Source organism: Panthera uncia, assembly GCF_023721935.1.
Source record: "Panthera uncia isolate 11264 chromosome B3 unlocalized genomic scaffold, Puncia_PCG_1.0 HiC_scaffold_1, whole genome shotgun sequence".
Lineage (NCBI taxonomy): Eukaryota > Metazoa > Chordata > Mammalia > Carnivora > Felidae > Panthera > Panthera uncia.
In genome coordinates this window covers 40793110-40799158 of record NW_026057582.1, presented here as the reverse complement: position 1 = coordinate 40799158, position 6049 = coordinate 40793110, and positions in this window count along the sequence as shown.

The window sequence follows — 6049 nt, the reverse complement described above, 5'->3', positions numbered from 1 at the left end:
TTAGGACATGAGCGGGGAGGACGTCGTTGGTGCACAGCAGCAGTCAGAACCATGGGGCCCGTCACTGGGGTCTTATCCTGGGAGGCTGGGAGAACCACTTCACTGCTATTGCTTCAGGGTGACTTCATCTTCCCACATCATGATATACTGTAAAGATTGTGGGAAATGCTTTGTGTCCTCTGGATGAAAGGTGTATTATATAAGGTCTGTAAAAAAATTTCTGGATAAGTTAAAAAAAAATGATAATGATGATTATAATAATATCTAGCATTTATTGAGTGCCTATTATATGCTTGGCACTAAATTAGCGATGGGGATACAGCTTTGACCTGTACGCTGTTTTATATCTGCTAGTCCCCAAATTATGAAAATATGCATTTCCAAATGGGGCCTGTTTATAATCTGTCCATAATTGTTAATCTAGGTCGCGGTTTCATGCAAACTCATTATACTGTCCTCTCTACTTTTGTGTTTTGAAATTTTCCATAATGAGAGGCAATGCCAAAAAAGGAAGGAGCTAAATAAACTTCAGTAACCTAAATAATGCCTCAGATAAAAGATGAAGGAGAAGAAAGAAGGAAGTCAACATTTGCTCTAGTGTTTACTAACGTGCCAGGTCCTTCATTCACGTTTACTCTTCGAGAATGAACTGTGAGCCCATCTTACAGATGAGGCTCAGAGATATCACAGGACTTTGTTAAGGGGTTGAACCCTGGTCAGAGCTTATGCTCTTTCCAATATGCCACGTTGCTCTAGTGGTCCATATGGTTTCTAAGGGCAGATCCTCGGGTCCTACGTGGGCAGGCCAAAGTGCTACTCCTCAGAAATCTCTCGGACCTACTTCCAGTTCAAAACAAAATGGAGTGTCCTGAAACAACAGGAAACATAGGCTTTAAGAAAAATTTCCAAACAGTGTATGAAAACTGCCAAAGCACTGGTTAATTATGATTTCTATCTGATGGGGTGTCTTTCAATGCCCATCCTGTGTGGGCGTGTATAACATTTGGGACTTTGGGGTAACCAACATTTATTCCCAGACGTTTCACAACCTCTCTCCACGGTTAGCTGTGAGCCCTATTTTACAAACGAGAACAACGAGGCTGCGAAGGATCAAAGTCGGCAGTACGAGCGTTCTTGGCTAACGCTACCCAGGAGCCGAGCCGGGTACAGCTGGATTCGAATTCAGGCTGGCCTGACCCCGACTGTTTAGCCTCTCACCACACCAGTAAGTGCCGGGTTAGAATCGGCTTCTTGGTCCTGTGGAAACAGCTTCTATGAAAGGCAAGAGAGGGTCAACCAAATTCCTCCATTGGGCCTGGGAGGTGGAAGAGTTGGCCCTAACAAAATGTCGGTTTCTTCATCATCAGGCAAAACTCCCTCAAGACTCTGAATTCAGTCTGCAGGAACCAAAGCGAACAGAAGTGAATTGTCCCATCTGTTGTCAAAACCATCCTCCCAGACTTCAAAGGATCCTGGCTCTGGAGGGAGAGACCCCTGAGGTGCAGAGAGAGATGGAAATGGAGCCCCCAGCCCTCCTATCAGCCGCTTCAGTCTCTGGGGGCTGGAGCCGCATACAGCCACTGCCCGTCATCCCAGCTGACTTCTCTTTGAATCTGACGCTCTTCTCAACCCCCAGCCTTCCCCTCAGCCCAAACATACCCAAGGCCCAACTTCTGTTTGAAGTAGATGTGCGACTCTTCACACGCTGCGGCTGCAAAGGTGCAATGGGATTAGAGGAAGCAGGCTCCCCGTGGGGCCACCTAAGCCTCAGCCCGCAGTGAGAGCTTTCAGCCTCTCACAGGGTGATAATGGCATTCTGGGCTTTTCCACAGGGATCCCTCGGCCCTGAGGGATCTTAATTAAAGCCGCTTTGTGGGTGTTGGGGGGAAACATGGGCCCAGAACTCAGTGTGGAAGCTCGTTTTGAGTTCTGGTTCGGTTTCTGCCTGGCCTCAGAGAGGCTAGGTTCATAGGAGCCAAGGGAACGAAGGAACTGGACCAGTTGTCTCTTTCCTAAAGCAAAAGCCTCTGCTTTCATGTTAGTAACCTAGAGCTCTGCTGCTCCTCAGTCATTTCTCTTTGCTGGTGTGGAAATGATCCGGAAACCACACTGGAAATTGCTCATAATACTATGGGTTGGAGTCATGCTTTCTCTTTCGCCTTTCTGAGATTGTTCTGAGGAAAAGGTAGTCGATTTGTAATTCATTATCTTGAAGTTTATTTGTACATACTAGTTACTACCTTTCAATGAATGATATTTAGGTGGAAATATTGAATTTTGCTATATAGCAAGTATCTCCTTATAGACTTTTTTTTTTTTTTTTTTTTTTTTTTTAGAGAGAGAGAGAGTGAGCATGAGAAGGGCAGGGGGAAAGAGAGAGAGAATCTTTTTTTTAAAAATGTTTTTATTTTATTTTTGAGAAAGAGACAGAATGCAAGCAGGGGAGGGGCAGAGAGAGAGGGAGACACAGAGTCTGAACAGGCTCCAGGCTCTGAGCCATCTGCACAGAGCCCGACGTGGGGCTCGAGTTCACGAACAATGAGATCATGACCTGAGCCGATGTCGGAAGCTTAACTGACTGAGCCACCCAGGCACTCCAGAGAGAATCTTGAGCAGGCTCCATGAGCCCAATATGAGGCTTGATCCCAAGACCTTGGGATCATGACCTGAACCAAAATCAAGAGTCGGACATTCAACTAAGCTACCCAGGTGCCCTCCCTATAGACATTTTAAGTATAGCTTTTAGGGGAGTACATTTTTTTTAAGACAATAAAAAGTAAAATATAAGATCCCTTTCCCTGTAAAAAACATTTTTTATAAATGCCATAATTTTTTTGTGATTTTACTTGAGTATGACTTTTTAGATATAATTACAGCATATATCTGCTTTGAAAACATTATTTTGCTGATTCAGTGGTAGTTTCAGAATTTGGAATTGTATATAAATTTGGAAATATATTTAGAAATACATGTATTTGAAAATATATGTAGAAATATGTATATATTTGAATATATATCATACATATATGTATATAATTATTTAATTAGTGCCAGTTAAAATCCTAGACCATAAACTTCATGAAGGCAGGAATTATGTCTGATCTGTTCACAACTGTATCGCCAGTGCCTGTCATGTATTAGAAATACATATCTGTTGAATAAATGAATGATTACTCCAAGAGGTGCAAGGCAAGGATAATGGCATGTATTTGTTTTTATCTTATAGGAGCGCCTGCTTTAAAATGTCTTTCTCTCATGAAAGCGACTCAGGCTATAATTAGATTTGGTTACTTTAATTAAGAAATCACTAATGCTCATCTACAAATAAATACGATTGAAGATGTTCTGTGGGTTATCAAATTACATGTGTAATAGTTTGAGTTCATGAGATGGAGAATTTCACTGAATTAGGGACCAGTCCCACTACAGCAGAGTAAGGGCAAAACCCACTGACCAGAATTGTTTCAAGTGACTACTTGTCTCTGAAACACCTTTAAATTTTGCCTGGGAATGAAGTAGTTTCACGGTGTTAGTAAAGGCCATGTTCTAGGGTGTTTGCACTCTTGGTACACACCAACTTCCATCTGTAAATGTCAGAGCTAAAAGACTGAAGTCTGAGGTTGGTGGAGACATCAGTGATGCAGACCGTGGGGGGATGCAAGTTACCCCCACAGTGAGAGTCTGCAACTTAGGGTGTGCTGTATCAGGAAGCTGAGCTTCCTGAAGAACTCACCCTCAAACTTCATGGAATCATCCAGTGCTTCTTCAACAGAAACCCGGCGACAGGGAACCTTTATAACGACGCTAAAACAGTTAACAGATAACCTTTTCTTCCAGGAGTAATGAAGTGTGTGGTTGTGCACGAGTCAGTGAGGGTGGAAAAAGCTGTTTCATGGGCTTGCAAACAAGACCTGCATTGTCACAAGTTTGCTCTTTCCACCACCATTCCCTGATTCCCCCCTGCCCTCAAAAGAGTTTTAAAGTGGTCAGGGCCATGATGTTGCCCAGTTTTGCTACCAACTTTTCCTTTTTCTTGATCCTTTGTTTCAATGTCTGCTTTCTTTCCCCTATGTGCTCACTGAAGACTGATTGTGGGGTCAAGCTATAATTAGTTTATATATGAAGTTTAATTCACTGTGGCTCTTTTGGCATTAGACTCAAATGGGCTTTGATGTCTGGCTGGAGCTTTGATCCCAGACCCTCGAATGGTGGTCATCACCCCAACTCAAAGGATTGCCCTTTATTTTTCTCCCTCCTATTTGGAGACAGCTTTTCCCAATTACATCATTTGTGTTTGGCCATAAAAGCTGCAAGGCATCATTTTGTTGCTTTGCCGGAGAGCAAAACGTGCAGTTGATGCTCCTTATTTTTCCCGGCTGCAGTAGAATGTTCACTGGTGGAGAAGGCATTTGTAGGATTCTGAGACTTTGGTGGGGGTGCTGGTGGGAGGGTTCTGCCCAAGGGCAAAGGGTCAGACTGTGTGATCTGAGGGACTCTTCCTGGCTGTGCCCAGGAAATATGTTGAAGCATAAACTACCCAACTACGACATATTGAGTCAAGACTTTTCCATGTTAGCAACTTTAATCTTACCCCCCAGGTGCCCCAGGTGGCAGATCCACTCCATCTTGAGTGCCACACTCTCAGACTGGGGACTAACAGCTTTTCTGAGAAACGGAGGCTTGGGTGGGGCGTGGAAGCAAAAGAACTAACTAGGGCTGACCAATACTAGAAAGGAGATAACAAAGTAGCATCCGTGGAGGAAGAAGCACCCAGCACCTGCTTTAAAAAGTAGAGAAAGAAAAATCAAAACAGTAGGAGGAAGTGAGATCCTTCTGGCAGCAGAAGGGAGCTGTGAGCAGTGGGTGATTACCTTCAACTGCCTCCGGAATACCTGCCACCAAAACAAAGAATCAAAGAGGAAGGAAAAGCCAGGCCTAGACTGGAGAGGAGAAAATTTGGCCGTTAAGAAGAGAATAGGGGCAACCCAGCTAGTCACACTTAATCTGATGACATTGGGAGTTTTCAGAAAAAAACAAAACAAAACAAAACAACCTACACAAACAAAGAGCTCCAGCATTGAGCTCCTTGCTTCTAATTTCACTTGATGGCCCAAATTTGTTTTAATTGGCATGTGAATGAACAGCATTATTTATTAATGTGTAATGGACACTTTGGAAAGCATAACCTCTTTTTCCTATTTGTGACCATTTTACTGGTGGAACCATTTGAATAGGTTAGTTTTAATACTTAAACTAGCTGGGAACACTTTTTCATGGAGATGTACAAGCTGTTATGGCAAATGGTTTGCTTGGGACTAATGAGCCAGCTCCAAGTGGCATTTGGTGGGGAGGGGGTGGGATGGGGGGGAGGTTCCGAGACACAGCGACTTGTCTGTCTGCTCCAGCAAGATTTATTAGTAGGGTGTAAAACATGTTTCAGCTTTTCTCCCCCCCTCAACTATATAAATATAGTTGTCGATGTGTGACATAACCCAGGCCACAATAATAGACTCCACCCAGCCAAAAGGAATCTAATTCAGAGCTAGAAAGCAGGAAGCTTGCTTAGAAATTAATAGAATGAGACAATGATGAGGACGTGGGTGAGTGGCCTTTGGCATGCAGGATCTGTCATTATTCCTCAGCGCCTCACTGAAGTTATGGAAGAAAATTAGTTCCTGTGTTACCGAGAAAAGTGTTTGGCACACAGTTGGCATAAAGAAGAGGTGACCTGAATAGAAGTGATTTTGTATGCTGATGAACACTTGAACAGAATTCTGTTTTTAGACCTGATAAACAACCTTGTTAATTATGAATCATGGTTGTAGTTATAGTTTCTTTTATGTCTGTGAGGGACAGCAATGGAGAGGTCAGTGGAGGGTGGCAAGGGAACTTTTGTATTTTTGTTTTGTTTTGTTTTGTTTTTAGTAAGTATTGAGTTGATTCTACTTGTCGCAGAGATTAAATGGGTGCTATTAATTTAGATAGTACATTAAGGTAGAAACAATTTACAATCAACCTCCATTTTTTTGAGTCTGTAGAGAACATCAGT